A 26,716-nucleotide genomic window follows, 5' to 3' on the forward strand; every position below is an offset into this window, starting at 1 on the left:
GGAGTCTGTTTCTCTGCCTCCCTGCCTCTCTGTCTCTCACTTAATTAAAAAAAAATAGATTCAGCTCTCTTCCTTGCCTTTAGCCGAAAGACTTACCTGACTGTTCCAGCCTACCTCTTTATTCTCTGGATTTCTGTCGCATTGTAATCAGTTCTCTGTAGTTCAATGTTTATCTTATGTGCTCTCTAATGATTTTATGTTAATTTCACTTTTTTCAATTCTTTCTATCTAGTTATAATGATGACAAGTTATTAAGTACTAATTATGTGTTAAGGACATTAATTATGTGCATCACTTTCAAGTTTCACAATAACCCTTCAAAGGGTTAATATCCTATTTTAGGGTTAAGAAGGTAGAGGTTCAGGATGGTTAACAACTTGCCAAAGTGCCAAAGCCTGACTGGAATCCCAAGACTGTCTAATTTCTGTCTTTGTGGTCTCAATTCTTGTGTTAGCCTTGTCTCTCAAGGGAAGGCACTGTACTGTGTCTTACCGTGTAGTTTCACATTATTTAGTATGCATTTGGGAACAGAAAGGGTGACATGTAAATTCCTGAATGGTTCTGTGGTGACCACCACTCTACACTCTGTTTCTCTGAGTCTGGCTTTTTTGATTTCACATATAGGAGATGTCATATAGTATTTGTCATTCCCTATGTGACTTATATGACATCACATTGCCTTCCAGTTTCATCCATATTGTCACAAATGGCAGGATTTCTTTCTTTCTCGTGGCTAGATAATATTTCATCGTATATACACACTACATCTTCTTTATCCATTCATCTGTTGATGGCCATTTAGGTTGTTTCCGTATCTTGGCTATTGTGAACAATCTATCAGTGAACCCAATGAGGGTGCATATATTTCTTTGAGAGATCTTGTTTTTATTTCTTTGTGATAGATACCAAGAAGTGGAATTGCTGGATCATGTGGTAGTTCTATTTTTAATTTTTGGAGGAGCCTCTATACTGTTTTCCATAGTGGCTGTACCATTTGCATGCCCATCAACAGAGCACAAGGGTTCTTTTTCCTCCACATCCTACTGATACTTGTTATCGCTTATCTTTTTTATGATAACCATTCTGACAAGTATGAGGTGATATCTCATTGTTGTTTTGATTTGCATTTTCTTAATGGTTAGTGATGTTGAACACCATTTCATGTACCTGTTGACCATCTGTATGTCTTCTATGGAAAAATATCTATTCAGTTCCTCTGTTCATTTTTAAATTGGACTGTTTGGCTTTTTTGCTATGAGATGTATGAATTTTTAAAATATATGTATTGAATATTAACCCTTATCAGATATATTATTTGTTCTGTAGGCTTCCTTTTCATTTTGTGGATGGTTTCTTTTGCTGTGCAAAACCTTTTTAGTTTGATGTAGTCCCACTTATTAATTTCTACTTTTGTTTCTTGTGCTTTTGGTGTCATATTCAACAAATCATTATGCAGACCAATGTCAAGATGCTTTTTTTTTTCTAGGAGTTTTACAATTTCAGTCCCTATGTTAAAGTCTTTATTTCATTTCAAGTTAATTATTGAGAGTTGTGAATATATGGGTCTAACTTCATTTTTCTGCTTGTGGTTATCCAATTTTCTCAACACTATTTATTGAAGAGACTATCCTTTCCACATCAGATGTTCTTGGCTCCCAGTCAAATATTAGTTGACCATATATGTGAGGGTTCATTTCTGGGCTCTCAGTTATGTGCCACTGGGGAGACTTTATATATTTTTTAGCATATCATGGTGTTTTGTGAGTTCTTCATGATATGTAGATGTATGTAGAATGTACAAACCATGGGTTTAATTGAGAGATATACTAAGTGGTAATATTTTATTTTTTGCCATTAGTATATTATTACACACAAAATTTGATGTTGTGATTCTGTTCACTCTTTTTAGCTTTTGACTTGTAGCCAGCAAGGTTCTTCTTCCAAATTGCACTCTTTTATTGAGTTGAAAGATTCCTCCTTCTCATTTACCCAAGTCTGGGTCTTCCTATAAGAAGTTTGCAGTCATACCGTGAAAAATGCCTGTAGCACAGACATATGCAAAGTATTACCACTTTGCTTTAATCACCAGAGCAGAGTCACTCCATGAATAATTTGAGCCACAAGCATCCTGTTGAAAAGCAAGACCTTTGGGTTGTGAGTCATCTGTTCTTTCTGTGGCAGGTGTTGGGGTCAAAGCACTTTGGATCTTTACTATGGTTTGTACAAAGAACAGTTAGCCATATGAGTCCCAAAGCTACTGCAGTCAGTCAGTGCACTTAGAGGAATATTCATTTGAGGTGGTTCTATACTATACTAAAGAGTTTACCTTTCTCCCTGTAGACCTGGGTTTTACGTTCTTTCTGCAGTATTTCATGTGGAAGCAACTGTTGATGCATTCTAGTCTTTCAGAGCTGGAGCTTTTATCTGAATCACAAAACCACCACTCATTTTAACATGCCTATAAACCTGTCATGGTCTGTTTTATGGGGAGCCAGGTATGGACAATGGTTGGAGAGGCATGTGCTGCTGCCATCTAGATCCCACATTTGATTTAATTGAATCTTGCTTATACTAACTTTTAACTATTGTCATATAAAAAGTAAGTGAGGAAAAGACTACAGTGCAACATAGTTAAGAGAAGGATAGTATGAATGCATGAAATATTGATTTAAAAATTATAATATAACTATGGCTGGAAAATATCATTCATTAAGTTGTTTTTTTGTTCATTCATTTAGTCTTTCATTTAAACAGTCCTGATTCATAGCAATCAGGAAACTAATGATAAGATACAAGGTTTATTTGTAAGTGAGTTTATATGTGTAGATATCTCAAATTTCTGTGGATGCTTAGAATTTCTCTCTGAAGACATAAAATATATATGACTATAATGCTGCATAATTTTTTGAAATGCCATTATCTTCTATTTTTTTCTGATTAGAAGGCTGAATAAAAGTAAAAATGCAGTGATTTTTACCTTCTTGCAACCACGGGCAATGTCTGTATTCTGGCCTTCCTTTTCAATGGATAATTAATAGCTTCTTTGGGATTTCCATGGTCAGCTAGGGAAAGCCCCCAGCAAGTCTTTGTGTGGAAGCCCTGAGATTTCTAAGAGAGGAAGGTGGAATTGCCTGTTACATGGTAAACAAAAAGTGTGGCCAGCTCTAGGAGCTGACCTGGGCCTTCTCCTGTGCCACTAACAAAAACAGTAGGCCCACCGAGGGGGGAAGGCAATGAGAATGGCTGGGATGGGGCACTAAGTAATGTTTATCCCCAGGCAAAGGACCTGGGTGTACCCAGAGAGGAGGTACTACAACCAGAACAGCTGCCCCTTCCAATGGACTTGCTGGCTTAGACAAGGGACATCTCAGAGTGACCACTGACTTGCTTCCTTTTGAGCGCTAGGGACGTTCTCCAAGTTGCCCTAGGATCCCTCCGACGGAGAAGAGTCCACAACAAATGAAGAAAATTGAGTTCCTACTTATGTTGATAAGGATGGGCATAGGTAGGTAATTCAGTTGGATTTAGAACAGTGCTTCTGTAAGTTTACTATGTGTACATATTACAAGAGATGTTCAGATTTAGTAGATCTGGGATGGGGCCTGAAATCCTGCAGTGTTAACTAGCTCCAGGAGCTGTTGGTCTATGTGTCACACTCTGAGTAGTAAGATATAGAAAAATAAACGATCATGGCATTTTTCTCACTGGAATATTTAGGAACAAATTTATATATACACACATATACTATCATATACATATGTATCTATATAGATATATCCAGATAGATTATTTTTTTCAATAAAGCATACTAACCATTTATCAGATGGTAGGCTGTAGACTACCTGCTTCACAGATGGCCTACAAAATTTGGAATTTTCACAGATTCAGAAGTTTGAAAATTTGAATTTGGATTACATATGTGTTGTCAGTGTTTATATTTTGTATAGAAAGGGTAATTACTAAGCCCAGACTTTCTTCGTCAGAATATGGGGGAACCTCCTAGCAATCATAACTACAAGATGAGACCTTTTGGCTAGACTTTCCGATTCTCTAGCTGGTAACACCTTAAACTTATATGGAGAGTTCTTTTAAGGAGCCTTGTCTTCATTTCAGAGATACTGATTTATGATTCTGGGGTGGGGTCTGGGCGTTGGGCTCTTTTTTTGAAGCTCTCTGATGACTGTAATATGCCATCAGGATTGAGATCCACGAGGAGGTCACAAGCTGTGCAGCTGGAGTCAGACTTCTCTGTGAGGCCCACCAGGGACACTTCCTACTAGGGTGACTTTTAACAACCACTTACACTGTGAATCTCAGTTTCCTCATCCATAAAATGGGAACATTATAATGAGAACCTTGTAGAGAAAAAAGTGCATGGCCCATATTTGGTTACAGAGCTTTATACCTACTGAACAGTAAATGTGAGCCTTTATATTTCTTTTATAATCTTGTCATAATTCATGCATTTTGTCTCTTATGAAGGGTTTACCAAGCAAAGCCAAATTTCTATCCAATCTGTGTCCAAATTTTCACAGATTCAGAATTTTGAAAATTTGAATTTGGATTATATTTATTGTCAATGTTTGTATAAATATTTTGTTTACAAAGGTTAATTACTACTATACTTCTATTATATTTTTCACTTGAAAATAATCAATTCATACTCACTAGAAAAATGTTTAGAAAACAGAAAAGTAAGTGGGAAGTAGAATTCACCCACGATTCTTTTTATTTAGTGTTAACTATTATTAATTCTCTTGTATTTCCTTCTAGTATGTTCAAATATACATATAGAATATATATGCATATGTAACAAAATTTGATATATGTGTATAAAATTGGAATCATTGCTCTATGTAATTTGTACCATGTGTTTTTAACATTAAATTTTTGTCATAAACATTTACTTATGCTCTTAAATATTTTTAAAAAAATATGACTTTTAATTTCTACCTAATATTCTATTACAGGGCCATACTCTAATTTATTGACTCTTTTCCCTATTGTGAGATCATGACTAGGTGATAAATGTTTTTGTATATAAATCTTTTACTATGCTTCTCATTACTTAGGATAGATTTGTAGAAGTGGTATTATTTATTTAAGAGTATGAGCATTTTTATAGCCCTTAATACATATTGCCAAATAGCTTTCCAAGTTAAAATTCTAATAGCAGTATATGAGAATACCTGCTCTTTTTACTCCCAGTAGTATTAAATATGACCTTTAAAAATATATTTCAATCTGATAGGAATTTTAATTTGTGCTTTAAAAATCACTAGGATATATTTTCTTTGTTTTTAAATAAGTATAGTGTCCACTTTATTCTTCTATAATTTTTCTGTTCATGTTCTTTTTCTATTAACATTAATATTTTTATTGTTGATTTGTAAGTTTAGTAAAGATATCAATCCTTTATTACATTTATAACTGATAGTTTTCTAATTAATCATTTAATATTTACTTAGATTTTGTTATAGACATATAGCAGTTTAAAAAATTTTAAATGCTTTTTAATATGCCAATATTTACTTTGTGGTTTGACTAATTGTTTTCTATTTTGGATGGCTTTCCTCAGCCTGAGATCAGTTAAATAACTTCCTATATTTACTTGTGCTATATTTTAAAAAGTCTATGATTCTTTAACTTTTATGAATGTAGTTTTGCATATAAGACAGGACTCTGACTTTGAGTTGACTGGCCGAGAACCATGCTCTGGAGCTAAAGGCTTACATAGGTCTCATAAGATGGGCTCCTGGAACTTTTCCTTTGTTACTGAATGATTTTGCACAGAGCTAACAGAGAAGAGGCTCGTTGTGTTCTAACCCTCATGGGGGATTATTTATGATATTCTCTCCTTGCTCCACTTCATCTGCTTGGAGTTTCTAATTTTATCTTTTAACATTTGTTCATTAATCTCTAATTTCACTGTAGCATGCTTAAAGAATGTGGCCAATATATATATATATATATTTTGTATTTTTCCAAAGCTGGAAATGGGGAGAGACAGTCAGACAGACTCCCGCATGTGCCCGACCAGGATCCACCCGGCACGCCCACCAGGGGCGACACTCTGCCCACCAGGGGGTGATGCTCTGCCCATCTGGAGCGTCGCTCTGTTGCGACCAGAGCCACTCCAGCGCCTGGGGCAGAGGCCAAGGAGCCATCCCCAGCGCCTGGGCCATGTTTGCTCTAATGGAGCCTCTGCTGCAGGAGGGGAAGAGAGAGACAGAGAGGAAGGAGAGGGGGAGGGGTGGAGGAGCAGCTGTGCGCTTCTCCTGTGTGCCCTGGTCGGGAATTGAACCTGGGACCCCTGCACGCCAGGCCAATGCTCTACCACTGAACCAACCGGCCAGGGCCTATAAATATATTTTTAATTCATTGAGATTTCCATCGTGTCTCATCAGGTAACAAAATAATTTTCTCACTTACTTCTTTTGATTTAACAGTGTTGGAAGAATCAGAGTTTGGTAGTGCTTGTTATCTCCCTCTGGCCTCATCATCTGTCCTTCTCAGAAGCGACTACTTCCAGCACTTTCAGAAGATTCTTTTAGCATTTATCTCTGTGTGCCACAGGGCATATTAATATTGCTGCTTCCCTCAATGGAGGACAAAGGTTTATTCTGATTTCCCCACAGACACACAGACACACAGACATACTGAGAATCCTCACCCACACAGGCACATGCTTTCCATTTTCCCCTGCCATATTTACATATTTATAGGATAGTTTTGGTTTGGTTTCTTTTGTATTGATGTTCTCACTGCTGCATCATACAGTTCACAACCTAGGAGTACTTGAATGGGCTCATTTGTTATTGGCGTCACTATATTTTGAGATGACTGGACTGTTTCACTGAGAATCACTGTTGTTAGTTTAAATCTTTCTTTTCAGATGGGTCAGATCCAATACATATGGCTTTTCTTATTTCCTGTTTGGTACAGGTATCAGACCTGGTTGTCTGCATTGTGCAAAATGTCCAAGAAAGGGGCAGGTACCAAAGGATGGTGGGGTTCACAATGTGTGCTTAATCCCTTCATTTCTGGTACGGCTCAGGACCCTCACCTGTATTGGATATCTCCTTGCCCAGGACCTTATGTTATATTCTGTCTAGAGATTAAACTTTCACTCCTATGTATGGATTGGGGGAAGCTTGGGATGGGGGGTAGCCAGTTGCCTGTCCACATGAAATGGTGGAAGGGATGTGGGGATCTCATTACTTCTTAAATAGACTTGCACAAATCCTTCTTTAGTCTGACCTTCACCTCCGACTTGCAGAGGTACCTGGTGCTGCCAGTTTCTGAGTCTTTTGGGTGTTTTTCAGGGTAAATTGGTTTTTTCATGGGTTTTCCCACTGTCAGCTTAGGACTCAGCTTTCTTGCGTCTGCTAAGTCAATTACCAGGGGCCATCTGCTTTCCAGCTTCCAAAAGGTTGTTGCTGTTGTCTGTTTTCCTGTTCTCTTTATCATAATGAGCTTATATCTTTATATAGATCCCTTTGTTGTCATTTTAGTGGGGAGTGTTGGGGGCAGTGTATGCAAATACAAGCACTCACTTTGCCTTCTTTATCTAGTAACCATTTTTTTTATTAAAAAGAACTCTATGTTCTTTTAGAAAAATTAGAATATACAAGGTAGGCAAACTATTTGAAAATCACCCATAATCTCACCTTCCAGACATACCCATTATTAGTATCATTTTGATATAGAACTTTCAAGATACATATATATTTATTTATGGAATATGTTTATAGGGATGTGGGATTATTATGTACAGACTTTTGGTAACCTTCTTCAAGATCATTTTATGCTGGTAAAATTTAGTTAATTCTTCATAATAGTCTTAATTGAAATAGGCAAAAATGATTGTCTAAATAAATTTGCAATTATGGTTATAATGCTGAATATAAGTTGTTGAAAGTTAAAAATAATTGTCTTGTTACTATATTCTAGCTTTTAGCTACCAGATTATATTATACAGAGAGGAAGAAATAAAGGTAGAGAGGAGCGTGGAATATAAACTGCCAAATCATTTGTATCAGATAATAGAATATCAAGAAATTCTACTTTATTCTCAATTTTTAAATTAGAAAAAATGTAGATTAAAAATTGTTTGTTTTGTTTAACTTATGTACTGAAGACACAAACAAAAGCATTGTGGAGAAAAAGCAAATAGAAACAAAGAAAATATGATACAAAAGAAAAACACAGAGACAGAAAGTGAATGGCGAAAAAGTAATTCCTTATGCAAAGTTTTCTTTTTTCTTTTCTGTAACTTTCTGTCAGACTTTTGCAGGTTAGTTAAGTTAACTGGACCATAGTGCTGATCATAGTAAAAGCTAATTTTCTTATTCTAAAAGTATTTCATGTAAGAGTGACTCTAGTCAGTTAATCTCTAGCACCAATATGAATGGCTGGCAGCCCAAAGACATTTATAAATCATAGAGCAATAGATTACACATCATTTTTATTGTGGGTCAACTATAGTAGCTTGTAATGTAATATGTAATATACAAATATTGATCGACTTACGACCTATGCAACTTACAACCACAATCACTAGCCATGACTGCTCCATGTCTGGCAGCGCAAGTGTTGTCCAGCTGGGCCTATGACAGTGCGGACCAGCTTCCGGCAGCACTACCATCTCCGCGTGCACCATTTCAACTGTTATCTCAGACTCGGTACAGCAATTTGTGTTTTGTGTCTTGGATATTTTTCATCAAACCCCTCCCAAGATATCTACCAAGAGGAAATTGTCTTTGTCTTTGACTTAAAGATTTTTATAACATCATTTCACAGTACTGTACATATAGCCTACTCAACTTATGACCAAATTATGTTACAACTGGTCTGCTGGAACCAATCGTAATCGTAAGTCGAGCACTAGCTGTATATGTAATATATATTCTATATTTTAAAATGGGCACCACTTACTGTGTACCTGTTTGTCAGGAACTGTTAGGCATTTAAATATATATATATATTTCTAATCTTTGCATTGATAAGTATAAGGTATATTATTATCCATTCATTTACTACATAAAGAAGCAGAGGCTTAAAGAGGTTAAATAACTTGCCCAAGTTAACTTAGTTATTAAAATACAGATTATGGAATTGAAGCCAGGTATTCCAATAGCTATTTCTGTATTTCTCTATATGGTGCTACTTTGAATTAAAGGCCCACATTTCCCCCCCAACTGAAGTATTAAACTGTGACCCAATACAATTATTCCTCCAAAGGCTAATAATTTGAAAAACTATCAAGTTGTTAATTAAGAATTCCAATCCTTGGGAAAATTTGGGGATTACTATGTTGAACAATGTTGAAAACATACTTCTGGAGGCCTTGAAAATGGTGTGTTTTGTGAATCATCGGAAGGAAGTACTGTGCCCCCAGCTGTACAAACTTTATTAACCATGGAACCTTTTTGTTTCTGTTCTACCTGGAATTGACTTACCTGGACTAGTCCTAAGGAACTCCAATTTGGGACATTATGTTCCAGTGATCATCATCATTGCACTAGGATCAAATGTACTGAATCTTGTAACTCCTTTCTTTCTCATGAAAGAAAAAAATGGAAGGAAGGAAGGAAGGAAAGTAGACAGAAAGGAGAGAAGAGGAAGCATCAATTATTGGCAATGTCCTCCTCTTGGGGAAAGTATTTAAAGAGATTTTCTCTGGATTTGGAAATTACAATAGATAAACAAATGATATAAAGTTTTATGAATGAGAGAATGTATTTTAATTAACTTTATATCTATAATGCCTAACAGAGCCTGTCCCAGAGTTGGTGCTCAGTTAATCAATGAGCAAGTGAATGAATAAATAAACAAAGCTACAAAATCTGAGGTTTGGTAGCATTGGTGAACTTGGACACTGCTCTAGACCTCTCTACTCCTGCTGAGTGAAATGGAGATGAATCCTCCATTGCAGGGTATTGTGAGGAGAACACAGGTGGCGAAGACCCTACCACAGTGTCTAGAAGAGGGTACAACTTGATATATTTCAGTTAATTTCCTTTTATGTTCCAGGTGGAGCTTTTATGCTGGATAATGGCATCTTATTTTAGGAATCACTGTTTCTTAGAGACTCCTTAGTTAATGTCCTCAAATCTGATAAGAGAGGCCAACACTTAGTAATTCTTCAATAAAAATCATAATTTTTCCTGTTCACTGGGTAGAGTAATTCTGTACACTTTGTATGTGGATGTGTGTGATGACATCCAACAAGAAAGTGCCTTTAGAGTAGAACAGGGACAAAGTGTCTGATTTCCCATTGATGTCTATAAATTAATATACTTCTACTATTCAATCATATTCTGAATATCTCAAGGACTTTTTCTTCAAATAAGTCGTCCCCAGTCCCATCCTGTTATGCTTTTTTTTTGCATGAGATATTGGGTTGTCTAGACTCATATGCTGAGTATTGATGGAGGCCCATAATGTACAAATTTCTCCTCAACTTAAAATATGGGGATTGTTTTGATACCCATCATGCAGCTGGTAATCAGCAGGAAAGTACTGTATGATGGTTGGCTAGTAAAGTTAACATATAAGAAATAATGGACTCTTCATTACAGGGAGCATTAAAGGAATCCCTTGGGAAGAGATAGGCAGGAAACAGTAGGGGGTGGGGCAAAGTTCATGGCTAGCTCATAATTAACACAACTTCTTAATGAAAACAAAGAGAATCTCTGCAGATACTGACTCTAAATTTTCATTCTATCATCTTTTCTTTCTTTCTCACCTACCTCTGCTTTCTTCCATGATTATATTCTCAAGGATCAAAGCTTAACTTGCTTTGCTTCCTTCCATAGGCTTGACATTCTCAAAGAAAACAGGACTGGTCCCAAAGCTCACCATGTAACCCTGTAATGAAAGCAGTGATTTTCCTCTTTCCTGGTCATCAAGGGGAAGAATTCTGTACAACTTGTGTTAGGGCTTGTGTGACAACATACAAAAAGAAAATGCCTTTCAGAATAGACCAGAGACAGTGTCTGATTTCCCAACCTGATAAGGCCTCTGAGTGGAAAAGGAGAAAGAGAGTTAATTTTAGGTGGTGAATGCAAATACCTTTTGCTGCCTCCGTGGCCTTGCATTCTGAAATGGTACACAACTCGGCTTCTCAAGTTTCCTTACACTTCTCAGCTTGGGTTTTGAGCTGATGGTATGTTGACATCTCTCTCACCAGCAACAGCAACAATCTTTATGTATGCTTCTTTCGTCTGCATGGATGGATTGCTTTCTTCCAGAAAGCTTGAGCTGCTGCAGGTGGGTGGATATTCTCTTCAGTCACAGTTTTCATTATTTTTCACAGTAGGGCAAGGATAAGGCCCTTGTGCGAGTACATGTCTATTCTTTAAGACCCAGTGAACCACACAGCACATACCTGGACAATGTTTAGGGATATTTCCATTAGTGCTCAGCCAGCTAACTGCTTTCAGGATAAAGGCCAAGTTATTTTCTTTTTGTTCTCAAGATCTCCCATCAACTAGCCTTCCCTTCCTTATTAACATACTTCCTGTTCCTGCCCAGAGATCTTCCTTTCCTCCAACACTCCTTGTGGACCCGCCTCCCTCATGGACAAGCTTTGAAAGCTGCAGAGCTCATTGCTGGAGCACATCTGGGGCTCAGCAGATCCTATTTCCTCTTTAGGGACAAGTGTAGTGGAAAGATCCTTGGGCTATCAGTCATAACCACTTACTGGCTCTTACTTCTGAGAAAGACTTGAAATTAAAATTTAGTTTTCTAATCTGTAAAATGGGATAGCTCTATATGGATATATGGATGTGAGGATCAAAGTAATAATGATTATGCAAGCACTTTATACTTAGAAAGTCTTGGGCTTTTATATTCATTATGGCTTCAAAGGAGGGATGTCCCTGCTTATTTTCATTTCCCACGCCTTGGCAACCCCCCCTTCCCCCACTTCCTCTCAGCCTGGTAGCATCCTTTCCACTCTCAAGGCCTTTCTTCGTTCTGTCTGCTTTGTAATGCTCTACCCTGGTGTTGTGACCACGTTGGTCTCTCACTGTTCAGATTGCTTATAACCTTTACTGACAGAATATATTTCGTCACTTTTAAAAATAAACCCAGTTTTGTGTTTGATTTTAAAAAAAATTTTATTTAGAAAATTAAATTTAACAGGGTGACATTGATTAATAAGAGTATGTACTAGGTTTCAGGTAAATATTTCTATAGCATTTGAACTCTTGATTATGATGTATACCCATTATCCAAAGTCAAATCATTTTCTGTCACTTTATATTTGTCCTTCTTTACTCCCTTCCTACCACCCTCTGCCCCACATCACCCTCCTCTTGGTAACCACTTTTATCTATGTCCATGAGTCTCAGTTTTACATCCCACATATGTGTGAAATCATATAGTTCTTATCTTTATTTGATTTACTTGTTTGACTCATATAATAATCTCAAGGTCCATCCATGTTGTCGTAAATGGCAATATGTCATCATTTTTTAAAATTGAGTAGAATTCCATTGTATATATGTACCACATCTTCTTCATCCAATCTTCTATCAAGGGACACTTTGGTTGTTTCCATGTCTTGGCCACTGTGAATAATGCTGCGATGAATATGGGGGAGCATATGTCTTTACATAGTAATGTTTTTGAGTTTTGGGGGTAGGCCCAGTAGAGGGATTACTGGGTCATATGGTAGTATTATTCTTAATTTTTTGAGGAACCATCATACTTTTTTTCATAATGGCTGTACTAGTTTGCATTCCCACCAGCAGTGAATGAGGGTTCCTTTTTCTCCATATTCTCTCTAGCACTTGTAATTACCTGTTTTGTTAATAATAGCCAATCTAACAGGTATGAGGTGGTATCTCATTGTAGTTTTGATATACATTTCTCAAATAGCTAGTGAAGATGAACATCTTTTCATATATCTGTTGGCCATTTATATGTCCTCTTGGGAGATGTGTCTGTTCAGGTCTTCTCCCCATGTTTTAATTGGATTGTTTGCTTGTTTGTTTCTAAGCTTTGTGAGTTCTTTATATATTTTGGATATTAACCCCTTATCAGCGATGTTGTTTGCAAATATTATCTCCCATTTAGTTGGCTGCCTATTTGTTTTGTTGTCAGTTTCTTTTGCTGTGCAGCAACATTTTAGTTTGATACAGTCCCATTCATTTATTTTTGCCTTTACTTCCCTCGCCTTTGGGGTCAAATTCATAAATTGTTCCCTACAGCCAAGGTCCATGAATTTAGTACCTAGGTTTTTTTCTATGTAATTGATTGTTTCAAATCTTATATTTAGGTCTTTGATCCATTTTGAATTAATCTTTGTGCAGGGGGACAAACTGTAGTTGTTTCATTCTTTTTTCATGTGGCTTTCCAATTTTTCCAGCACCACTTATTGAAGAGGATTTTTTTTCTCCATTGTATGTTTTTGGCTTCTTTGTTGAGGATGATTTGTTTATTTATATGTGGTTTTATTTCTGGGCTCTCAATTCTGTTCCATTAGTCTGTATGTCTGTTTTTCTGCAATACCATGCTGTTTTGATTATCATAGCTCTGTAGTCAGGTAGTGTGATAACTCTGGCTTCACTCTTTTTCCTCAGGATTGCTTTGGCTATTCGGGTGTTTTTATGTTTCCATACACACCTGGTAATTTTTTGTTCTATTTCTTTAAAAGATGACATTGGGATTTTGATAGGGATTGCATTAAATTTGTTTATTGCTTTTGATAATATGGCCATTTTAACTACGTTGATTCTTTCAATCCATGAACATGGAATATTTTTCCATTTCCTTGTGTTTTTTTTCAATAATGCATTGTAGTTTTCAGTATATAGGTCCTTCACATCCTTTGTTAAGTTTATTTCTAGGTTTTTTTTGTTACAAAGTAAAAATAATTGTTTTGTTTTTTTTTTAGTCATTTTCTGAAGTTTCATCCTTGGCTTATAGGAAAGCAATAGACTTTTGTATATTAATTTGTATCCTGTGACTTAACTATATTGGTTTATTGTTTCTAATAGAGTTTTTGGTGGAGACTTTGGGTTTTTTTTATATACAGGATTATGTCATCTGCAAAATGTGATACTTTTACTTCTTCTTTCCTGATATGAATGCCTTTTATATTCTTTCCTTGCCTGATTGCTTTGGCTAAAACTTCTACAACTATGTTGAATAAGAGTGGAGAGAGTAGGCAATCTTTTTTTGTTCCTGATTTTAGAGGAAAAGCCTTCATTTTTTCACCATTTAGTATGATATTAGCTGATGGTTTGTCATATATGACCTTTATTATGTTGAGGTACTTTCCTACTATTCTGATTTTATTGAATGTTTTAAACATAAAGGGATGTTATATCTTATTAGATACCTTTTCTGTATCTATTGATAGGATCATATGATTTTTGTTCTTTGTTTTCTTGATGTGGTGTGTTATATTGATCAATTTCTGTATGTTGAACCATCCTTGTGCCCCTATATTGAGTCCCACTTGATTGTGATGTATTATTTTTTTAGTGATTTATATTTGATTTGCTAGTATTTTGTTTAGAAATTTTGCAACAGTATTCATTAGAGATATTGGTTTATAATTTTCTTTTTTTTGTGTTGTTCCTTGACAGATATTGGTATCAGGGTTATGCTGGCTTCATAAAATGTGTTAGGGTGTATTGCTTCTTTTATTTTTTGAAAGACTTTGAAAAGGATAGGAACCAGTTATTCTTTGATTGTTTGGTAGAATTCACTAGTGCAACCATTTGGTCCTGGACTTCTTTTTTCAGGGAGGTTTTTGATAGTTGTTTCTATTTCCTCCCTGCCTATAGGTCTGTTCAGGTTTTCCATGTCTTTGTGACTTAGTCTAGGAAGATTGTACAGTTCTAGGAATGTATCCATGTCCTCTTGGTTGTTGAATTAGGTGACATATAATCTTTCATAGTATTCTAGTATGATCCTTTATATATCTATGATGTCTGTGGTAATTTCTCCTTTTTCATTTCAGATTTTGTTTATATGAGTCCTTCCCCTTTTTTCTTAGTGAATCCAGTCATTGTTTTGTTGATTTTATTGACCTTTTCAATGATCCAGCTTTTTGTTGTATTAACTTTTTCTATATATTTTTTTTCTCTATTTCACTTAATTCTGCTCTAATTTTTGCTATTTCCATTCTTCTACTGACTTTGGGTTGCCTTTGTTCTTCTTTTTCTAGTTTTTAAAGATGTAGTGTTAGGTTGTTTACTTGGGATCTCTCTGTTCCTTGAAATAAGCCTGTAATGATATAAACTTTCCTCTTATTACTGCTTTTGCTGCATCCCAGTAATTTTGGTATCTTGTGTTGTTTTTTTCCTTTGTGTGTATATATCTTTTGATCTCTGCTTTTATTTCTTCTTTGACCCAATCATTTTTTAGAAGTATGTTCTATTTCCACATTTTGTGGGGTTTTTTTTTTTCTTTTTGCTGTTGAATTATATTTTCAAAGCTTTATTGTCTGGAAATATGCTTGGTACAATTTTAATCTTCTGAATTTGTTGATATTAGTTTTGTGGCCCAACAGATGGTCTATCCTTGAGAATGTTCTGTGCACACTGGAGAAGAATGTATAATCTGACGTTTTGGGATGAAATGTCCTATAAATGTCTACTATGTCTATTTGGTTCAGCATGGTGTTTAAGGCCCATATTTCTTTGTTGATTTTCTGTTTGTGTGATCTGTTCAAAACTGTCAATGATGTGTTGAGATTTCCAAGTGTGATTGTGTTTTTGTGTGCTTCTATTTTTAGATCAGTTAGTAGATGTCATATATTTTGATGCTCCCTGGGTCAGTGCATATGTATTAATAAGTGTTATGTCTTCTTGATATAATATACCCTTTATCATTATGAAATGGCTATCTTTGTCTCTGGTTACCTTTGTTGTATTGATGTCAGCATTATCAGAAGTTATTATGGCTACACCTGCTTTTCTTTGGATGTTTTTTACTTGGAGAATCATTTTCCAACCTTTCACTTTGAGTCTACTTTTGTCCTTTAAACTTAGATGTGTCTCGTGAAGGCAGCATGCAGCTGGGGTTTGCTTTTTGATCCAATGTGCTACTCTGTGCCTCTTTATTGGTATGTTCAGTCCATTTACATTTAGGGAACTTATTGACACTTGAGGATTTTCTATAGCCATTTTATGTTTTGTTTTCTGGTAGCTCTGTGTCTTGTTTGATTCTTCTCTTTTTTGTTTCTGTCTGTTGTTTTTGTTTGGTGGTATTCTATACTTCTTTCCCCTGTTTCTTCTTTTTGTAAGCTGTGTATTTCAGTAGTGGATTTATTTGTGGGTGGTTACCATTAGGTTATTAAGAGAAGAATGTTCATATGTACAAGATTACTTTGTCTTATGAGTGCTTCTGCACTCCATCCTCCTTTGCTACTGCAGATCTTTCTCCTCTCCCCTTTTATGTTTTTGTTGTTACAGATTCTCCTTGTTTTTATTGTGATGTTTTTGGAACTTTTTTTTTTTTGTATTTTTCTGAAGCTGGAAACGGGGAGAGACAGTCAGACAGACTCCCGCATGCGCCCGACCGGGATCCACCCGGCACGCCCACCAGGGGCGACGCTCTGCCCACCAGGGGGCAATGCTCTGCCCCTCCGGGGCATCTCTCTGCCACGACCAGAGCCACTCTAGCGCCTGGGGCAGAGGCCAAGGAGTCATCCCCAGCGCCCGGGCCATCTTTGCTCCAATGGAGCCTTGGCTGCGGGAGGGGAAGAGAGAGACAGAGAGGAAGGAGGGGGGTGGGGGTGGAGAAGCAAATGGGCGCTTCTCCTTATGTGCCCTGGCCGGGAATCGAACCGGGTCCCCTGCACACCAGGCCGACGCTCTACTGCTGAGCCAACCAGCCAGGGCCTGGAACTTTTACTTATAGTTTTGATTTGTTTTGTTCTTTGTGTCTGATCAAATAACCCCCTTGAGTATTGCCTACAGTGAGGATTTTGTGGTGATAAATGCCCTCAGCTTCTGTATGTCTGCAAAAGCTTTTATTTCTCCTTTATATTTGAAGGTTATCTTTTATGGATATACTATTCCTGGCTGGTAATTTCTCTCTTTCAGTACTTTGAATGTTTGGTTCCTTTCTCTTCTGGCTTGTTGAGTTTCTGCTGAGAAGCCTGATGATGACATACTGGGGGCCCTGGCTGGTTGGCTCAGTGGTAGAGGATTGGCCTGGTGTGTGGGTATCCCATGTTCAATTCCTGGTCAGGGTCACAGAAGAAGCACCAATCTGCTCCTCCACCCTTCTCACTTTTGCTTCTCTCTCTCTCTCTTTCTCTTTCTCTCTCTCTCCTCTTCCTCCTCCTCCTGCAGAGATAGCTCAAGTTGGCCCTGGGTGATGAGGATGGCTTCATGGCCTCCACTTCAGGTGCTAAGAAAAGCTGGTTTGCTGAGCAATGGAACAATGCCCCAGATGGTCAGAGCATTGCCCCCTAATGGGCTTGCAGGGTGGATCTTGGCTGGGACACATGCAGTAATCTGTCTCTGCCTCACCTCCTCTCACTGAATAAAAAAAAAAGATAGAAAAAACTTAATGGTGTTTCCTTTATGTGTTATGCTCTTCTTTTCCCTAGCTGACTTGAGGATTTTTTTGTCTCTAATTATTTTTTGTGTGTGTTACAGACAGAGAGACAGTGAGAGGGGAAGATAGGGACAAACAGACAGGTAGGAAGAAGATGAGAAACATTAATTCTTTGTTGTGGCAACTTAGTTGTTCATTTACTGCTTTCTCATATGTGCCTTGATGAGAAAAGGGGCTACAGCAGAGTGAGTGACCCCTTGCTCAAGTCAATGACCTTGGGCTCAAGCCAGTGATCTTGGGCTTTAAGCCAATGACATTTGGGCTCAAGCCAGTGACCATGGAGTAATGTCTATGATCCCATGCTCAAGCCAGCGACCCCATGCTCAAGTTGGTGAGCCCACGCTCAAGCTGGCGAACTTGGGGTTTTGAATCTTGTTCCTCCGCATCCCAGTCTGACACTATCCACTGCGCCACTGACTGATTAGGCTTGTCATTGATTTTTGACAATTTTATTACAATGTGCCTTGGAGTAGGTCTGTTTGGGTTGAGGTAACTTGGTGTTCTGTTTGTTTCTTGGACTCAAGGCTGTAACTCTTTCCATAGGCTTGGGAAATTCTCATTCATTATTTGTTTGAGTAGGTTTCCATTCCGCCCTCTCTCTCTTCTTCTGATATACCCATTATTGTTATATTGGTCTTTCTGATGGATTCAGACAATTCTTGTAGAGCTCTTTCAGTTTTTTAAAAAAAATTAATTAATCTCCCTTCTCTTTATAGCATCTCTAGTTGCCTTTTTGATGTCACTAATTCTTTCCTCTTTGTGGCTTGTTCTATTAGGTAAAATGCTACCTCAGTCTTCAATTCATGTTTTGAGTTCTTCATTTCTGTTTTAGAGTTTCAATCTCCTTGGTGAGGTACTTTTTTTTTTTGGTTTCTGAGGTCATTAAGTTGGCTATTGGTGTTTTCTCACATCTCAGTGAGTATTTTTAGAACTTCAATTTTGAATTTTCTATTTTTTAACTGTAAATTTTCCATGTGATTGAGATATTTTCTGAGGATATTTCATTTTCTGTCTACACTATGTTTCTGTCTTGTGTAGCCATGGTATTTGATTTCTTCTTTCTTTTCTTTCTTTTTTTTTTTTTTTTGTATTTTTCTGAAGCTGGAAATGGGGAGAGACAGTCAGACAGACTCCCGCATGCGCCCGACCGGGATCCACCCGGCACGCCCACCAGGGGCGACGCTCTGCCCACCAGGGGGCAATGCTCTGCCCCTCCGGGGCATCTCTCTGCCACGACCAGAGCCACTCTAGCGCCTGGGGCAGAGGCCAAGGAGTCATCCCCAGCGCCCGGGCCATCTTTGCTCCAATGGAGCCTTGGCTGTGGGAGAGGAAGAGAGAGACAGAGAGGAAGGAGGGGGTGGGAGTGGAGAAGCAAATGGGCGCTTCTCCTTTGTGCCCTGGCCGGGAATCGAACCCGAGTCCCCCACATGCCAGGCCAACGCTCTACCGCTGATACAACCGGCCAGGGCCGATTTCTTCTTTCTTGATGGCATTTTAGAGGGGTATTATTAAGAACTCTAACAAAAAACAACAACTAAAAATTGAAAATTAAAAATATACAATAAAAATTTTAAAAATAATTATAAGTCAAAAGAAAATCCACAAAAAACAAAGAGCAAAAAACAATAAAAAATATAAAACAAACAGAACAGCTACAAAAAATAAGAATTAAATGTAAGAATTAAAGAAAGTGAAATTCAAAAGAGAATAAGAGAAAAAAGAAAAAATGGCAAAAATAAAAAAAAAAAAGGAAAAGTTGTTTGTTTTGAGAGTTTACTGTTTTCTTCCCATAGGTGTCACTGTACCACAAGTTTTAGGTCTGTGAAATTCCTGGGCTGAACTTTCCTGAGATATTTCTGTTTAAATGATGTAGGCAGGACTGGCAATGCATTGGGTGGGGGCATGTTGTGAAGGCTGTATGGCTTTAGAGTTTTAACAGTGGTGATCTCAGGCCCTTGGTGTTCTTCCCCATATCTCAACAGACCTGGGGACCAGGCTCAGAACACTTCTGTTCTTCAGGGTAGAGAGTGGCTCTGGAGAGTTATCTGTGGGGTCTATTTCTGCCACCGTCTGTACCCCACAATGTGAGGGAGGTAGGATCTAGGAGGCTGGGGGGGCCCTCACTTTGTTTTTTTCTGACTCTGTGCTGAGTCAGGGCTGTGGACAGACTGCTGGAACACTGGCCTTGACCCCTCCTTCTGCCACAGCTTTGGTTTAGTATCTCCTGCTCTGCTGCTCAATCTCTCTGCTTCTCCCAGCAGAAGGAGGCCCAATTGCTCTGTATTACCCTCTTTGTATTCCCAGCAGACAAAACCCAGACAACCCAAGCTTCCTTCCTTCCTCCCTCCTCATAGTCCTGGCAGAGAAAAAATGGAACTCAAGTGTGTTTTGTCTCCCACCCCTCTTTTCAACCCTTTCTACCTTCAGCCCATTTGGAGCATGGATCTTTTGGGCATGCCTGTGAGTGAAGCTGGGGTTCCTTTTCTGTGTTATTGTTGTTCAATTTGTGAAATTTCAAGGGAGAGATCATTAGTATCTCTCATGCTGCCACTATTACTCTTATGTCTCTGATTTAACTTTTCTACTTGTAACAGACAATGAATTGATTCTCCTTTTGATCATTCCTAGTAGTATTGTACTCAGAAAATATGTAAGTTCAATATCTAAAATAAATTGAATGTGCATTAGACCTTTACTGCAACTTTTCTACATCATAGCAACTCTGTTACCCTGTAAAATTACGTGTGTGTCATACACCAGCACCTGCTTCCCAGATGCCTTTCTTTCATTCATCTGGGCCTACTTTTATTTTTCTCAGGAAGTAACTCTCTGACACTTTTAACATAGGTGAAGTTAGACTTTATGACCATTTGGAGAGAATAGAAAAATTTCAACTACTTCATAGTGCCTAGCTAGAACAACATTGTTCTGGGCCTGGGGTGGGTGTACTCTCAATAACTGTTGTATTGCATCTGTCCATAATAACCATGTAGCTATTGTGATGAGGAAACTCTGATTGGTGGTGCCACAACTCTTGGGTCTCAAGGTGCTTACAGTGTAGCTGGGAATGGCTGTGTTCTTGGAGCCTGGAGTCATATAAGAAATAAGAGCCCTCATTCCATGACCCCCCCCCATGTTTCTGGCCCTGAAGCTGGTTGGGGCCTACAGTCCACTGTGGGTCAGTGGTGGGTGAGGGTGTGGGAATTGGGCCCAGTGACCTTGCTGGCCCTTCTTACTTTTTTTTTTTTTTTTTTTTACAGGCACAGATTGAGAGTCAGAGAGAGAGATAGACAGGAACAGACAGACAGGAACGGAGAAAGATGAGAAGCATCAATCATAGTTTTTCGTTGTGACACCTTAGTTGTTAATTGATTGCTTTCTCATGTGCCTTGACTGTGGGCCTTCAGCAGACTGAGTAACCCCTTGCTCGAGCCACCGACCTTGGGTCCAAGCTGGTGAGCTTTTGCTCAAACCAGATGAGCCCACGCTCAAGCTGGTGACCTCGGGGTCTCGAACTTGGGTCCTCTAGCATCCCAGTCCAACACTCTATCCACTGTGCCACCGCCTAGTCATGCCCCTCCTTCCTTTTTGACCAGTCTCCAGTGCAGGATCCCTCCAGTCAGCCTAGTGGCCAGGACTCACAAAGTTGCTTTTTCTAGGGAGGGGAACTTTGTGAGCTCATCTCCCACAATCTTTTTTTTACTACCCAGCCAAACTCTTGTAATGCCAGTTTTCAGGCTAATTTCATATATCTTATTAGAATATGATACTCAGAATAACCATGGAAAAAGAGACAGTACAGAGCTCTGAAACCCACCCTTTACAGATAAGAGAAGGGAAATAGAAGAAGTACGAGGTTCCCTTTGTCTGTCACTGGCCACGGAATGTCTTTTTCAAATCCTGGCCAGTACATAGTTATCCTAATTCTTTACCTCTGGTTGCATACATTTCTTTTCTTTCTTTCTTTCTTTTTTTTTTTTTTCATTAAGTGAGAAGTGGGAGGCAGAGAGACAAACTCCCACATGCATCCGACCGGGATCCACTCAGCAAACCTCCTATGCCCTATGGGGCATCTAGTGTCATTGCAGTGTTCCTTGGCAGCTGACCTATTTCAGTACCCATGGAGGCCACAGAGTCATCCTCAGCATCTGAGGCCAACTTGCCAAAACCATTTGAGCCATGGCTGTGGGAGTGGAAGAGAGAGAAAGAATGGGAGAGAGAGAAGAAGGAAGGTAGGGGGACGGGGTGGAGAAACAGATGGTTGCTTCTCCTGTGTGCCCTGACCAGGAATCAAACCCAGGACATCCATATGCTGGGCTGATGCTCTACTGCTGAGCCAACTGGCCAGGACCATGCACTTCTTTACTAGTAGTTTAATTGATTTGCCTTACACCAGGGGTCCCCAAACTATGGCTTGCGGGCCGCATGTGGCCCCCTGAGGCCATTTATCTGGCCCCTGCCTCACTTCTGGAAAGTGCACCTCTTTCACTGGTGGTCAGTGAGAGGAGCACATTGACTATCTCATTAGCCAAAAGCAAGCCCATAGTTCCCATTGAAATACTGGTCAGTTTGTTGATTTAAATTTACTTGTTCTTTTTTTAAATATTGTATTTGTTTCTGTTTTGTTTTTTCACTTGAAAATAAAATATGTGCAGTATGCATAGAGATTTGTTCATAGTTTTTTTTACAGTCCGGCCCTCCAATGGTCTGAGGGACAGTGAACTGGCCCCCTGTGTAAAAAGTTTGGGGACCCCTGCCTTACACCCTTTAGGTTTGTCAGCACTGAAGACAAATCCTATCCATCTAATCTCATGGAAGGGGCTTCAGCAGAATATTGTGCATACATTATGGAAAATGCTTCTGTTGTGTTGGTGTTGACAACTGCATACCTGTGGGAAGTTGGGTTTGGGGGCACAGATGGTGACCAAAGGAATGAAGATAATTTGGAGTCTCTTCTTTGACATGCAACAAAGTAGAAAGTGCACTTGGACTTTCATGGGGGCAGGGAGGGGATGAAAGGATAATGATATCAAGGAAAGATGCATCTTTAACCAGCTTCATCCAGTCCATCTGGGTTAACTGTCAATGCAAACCCTGCACTGTCTACTGGTGGTTTTGCGGACATCATCTGCTTAAAAGATGCAGGCCTGACCTTTAATGAGTTAACCAAACCTGTCACTGTTTGGGTTCCAGCTGTATTTTACTGTTATCACTTCTATGATCAATGTGTCCAGATTTGAACCATGAAAAGTGCTGTGTTTTCTTGATATTGCAGATCATAAGCCTCATTCAACCCATAGACATGTTTTATTTACCTTATTCAGAGTTAAAACAAAAAGAAGCAGTTTTCAATCTTTACAAATTGTTATATTTCAGGTAAAATTGTATTTTTTGTATCTTTAGAAAATTAATTTTTCTGGGACCACTGGGGTTGAATAATTAATTACATGCCAACTAGTGGCCTGTTGGCTGTTGTTTGCTACAGTCCTAAATGGCTGCCTCCCTCACCTTTGTTGCTTGTCTAGCTCCTGGGGGCACTTGAATTTCCCATTCTTGGCTTAAAAGTCCCCCTGCCCCACAGCTATTTTCATAGAGACATATTTTGAAGCTGAGCCGAGGTGTGTGTGTGGGGAGTTTGTGTGGGGAGCACGGGGAGAAAGAAGAAAGATTGCCTGGGGAAATCTCTTTAGGTTTCATTTAATTTTTCTTTTTCTATGCCTACTCTTCTCTCTCATAGTTAACTTCATTCAGACAAGAATATTACAAAGCAGAGACTGGAGGCAGGCAAGATTTGTCCCATGAACAATAAGTTAGAACAGTGGTTCTCAGTCCCAGCTACACACTAAATTCTATCCAGTCACTGAGAACATGCAACTGCCAGGACTCCGCCTCAGACCAGCTGAATCAGACACCCTGAGGATGGGGCCAGGACTGCACACTTTTTTTACAGCTCCCTAAGTGGGTCTAATATGCATTCAGGATTGAGAACTGCTTGGTTAGGCTTTTTTTTATTTTATTTTTTTATAAATTTTTATTAATGTTAATGGGATGACATGAATAATTCAGGGTACATATATTCAAAGAAAACATGTCTAGGTTATCTTGTCATTAAATTATGTTGCATACCCCTCACCCAGAGTCAGATTGTCCTCCGTCACCCTCTATCTAGTTTTCTCTGTGCCCCTCCCCCTCCCCCTAACTCTCTCCCTCCTTCCCTCCTGCGTCCTCCCTCCCCCCACCCCTGGTAACCACCGCACTCTTGTCCATGTCTCTTAGTCTCGTTTTTATGTTCCACCAATGTATGGAATCATGTAGTTCTTGTTTTTTTCTGATTTACTTATTTCACTCCGTATAATGTTATCAAGATCCCACCATTTTGCTGTAAATGATCTGATGTCATCATTTCTTATGGCTGAGTAGTATTCCATAGTGTATATGTTTTGACGAGGTTTATGGAGGGTCCTCAGGTCTTCGAATTATGAGCATCCTTTACTATCTTGCTAGGCAGATGTAGAGGTGCTTTGATAACGAACATTGTAAGTGTCTGTGTGCACCAACCCATTCTCCTGAGTGGGAAGTCACACTCCGCACTACTCTACTCTTAATTCCCAGAGTTAGCTGGGAAGACTGAGGGCAGATTCCTTCTCAATCTAGGTAAAGGGTCCAGTTCAACATTTACTCTCCTGCTACAGTGGAGAGTAATATATATAGTAACAAATATCATTGATTGTCACTATCCACTAGCCAAATGCTCCATCCAAGCTCATGAAACTTTTCTGAAGCACTGGGAATCTTTAATTCACACACTGAACTTCCAGTAGAATAACAAGGATATGTTACCTCCTTTGCCATCCCTAAATAAAGTATTAGAACAAAATAAAAGATTCTTTTGTTAAGCTTCAAACCAGAGCCCAGCAATACTAACTGGGAAATTTTGCAGCTCTATGTAGGCAAACAGGATCAGCACTCAAGGCTTGTCTCTCTGGCACTAATTCTTATTAAATGCTACTTTTCCTACACAGGTCAGAGCCACATGTGTGAGTAATTCTCAACAAGATGAATAACTGATACATAGCTAATGGCTACCTCCTGCAAGGGTGGGTAGGTGGCTTACCTCAGAGGTTCTGGCTAATCATTCTATTTTCTCAGAAACTCAAGAACAATCCAGATGTTTTGGACCTCACATGAGGCATCCTTCATCAGAATTTCTGAGAGCATGAGACCCAGGCATCTCTATTTTAAAAAAATTACCACCTCTACTTATCCCTAGTAGTTCTTCTCAGATATTGCTGGTAGGCTTGTAATTACTGGGCCCTTGTTTGAGAGAGCAGTTTGATTCAATAAAAATGTAAAATACACTTTCTTTTGAACCAGCAATTCTATTGCATCCTTTGTGCAGATATTAAACATATTTGCAACTTTGTGATAGCCAACACCTGGAACAACCTAAATGCTTATTAAAATGGAGTTGGTTAAATAAATGAAAATATAGCTACACAATGGAATACTACATAGTTGTTAAAAATAATGAATGTTAGGTCATTTGGAAATGATCTGTGTATGCATATATTGCTATGGAAAGATACACATGTGTACAGGGTAAGGCAACGGTAAGTTTACAGTTGCTTGTGTGGAGAGTAATAGAATAATAAAAAATAATGCAAGAATAAACTGTTTTGTATACTTATAACTGCAAACCTGGTTTTGCCCCACTCTGTATTTTAAGTGTAAAAAAATAAGTTCAGAATAATTTGATTACTTTGATTCCCTATGTGGGTGTATATATATAGCTGTATGTGTCTATATGTATACATGTATATATTCAGACATACAAATGTGCACATACGTATATACATTCACATGCACATACATTTCTAGATCTTAGTTAACTTTGGAAGGACATACTGTTAGCCAATTGGATTTATTTACTTAGAGCATGTTTCCTAAGCCTCTCAATGCTCATCAGGCATGTCTGAGAATCAATGGTTGAGCTGCCAACAAGGATTCTCAGACTAAGCCAGTGGTCCTTGTAGTTTCCCAGGAGACACCTGTGAATGTCTGTTGCTAACTGGATTGGTTTGGGGATACCCATAAATGATGGAAGCCTCTTGCTGGAGTTTTAAAAGTAATATCATATTTTCAGGCAATTTTTCTTTTTATTCATGGATGAATCAAATTCAGAAATATATTTTTAGAATCCAAGAGTGATCTTATTCTCCTAGTGGAAATAATATTAAAATGCCTTTTACTGTATAAATCTTATTTTATAAGTTTTATTTTCTTAAGAGTTTCTTTTTAAATTGTGTTAGTATAAAGAGGGGATTTATGATGATGAAAATTCCTTTGAATTGGTTGTAAAGCAGGGGTTTTGAGAAGGTTCTTTTTCTTACTGATGATGGTAGGTATAGGATGAAGGGATGCAAACATAGTTTTTCAGAACTGTATTTGTAAAAAAACCCAAACATGTGCTTCATATAAATTGTTTTATCACTTTTCTGGATAATCTTGCAAGGAAATATTCTTTTCCAAATGAGGAAACATATTGAGAGGCATTTTGTGTTGCCAATGCTTGTCCAGTTAGCAAATGTTGTAACTAGTGTTGGGCGTCTGTAGGCCCATATTTTTTCCACTGCCTCTACCAAGAAAATCCAAAACTAATAATTTTTGTAATAATATAATGTTGGGTATTAAAACAACCCAAGAATCAGTTTATCAAGAGTGGAAAATGCTGATAGCATCTTAAAGTGCTAACATTTTCCCAAATGAAATCCAAAATAATTCTTATTCTATAGGTCTTTCTTACATTATATGAAATGATAGCAGGAAAATACTTTTGATGTTTTCCCCAATGCATCTTGTCCCTCTGACCCTTTTCCAATTCAGCCAAATGGACTGGAAATATTGATTGCCTTAGGGAAGGAATCTTATGGTAACAATAATAAATCGATATGTTTGCTAGGGCTGCTGTAACAAAATACCATAAATGGAGTGGCTTAAATAACAGAACTTTATTGTCTCATGGTTCTGGAGGCTAGAAGTCCAAGATCAAAGTGTTGGCAGGACTGGTTCCTTCAGAGGCCTGTGGAGAATCAGTTTCATGCCTTATGCCCAACTTCTGATGGTTGGC

This window comes from Saccopteryx leptura, chromosome 2, assembly GCF_036850995.1.
Source record: "Saccopteryx leptura isolate mSacLep1 chromosome 2, mSacLep1_pri_phased_curated, whole genome shotgun sequence".
In the NCBI taxonomy this organism is placed as follows: Eukaryota; Metazoa; Chordata; class Mammalia; order Chiroptera; family Emballonuridae; genus Saccopteryx; species Saccopteryx leptura.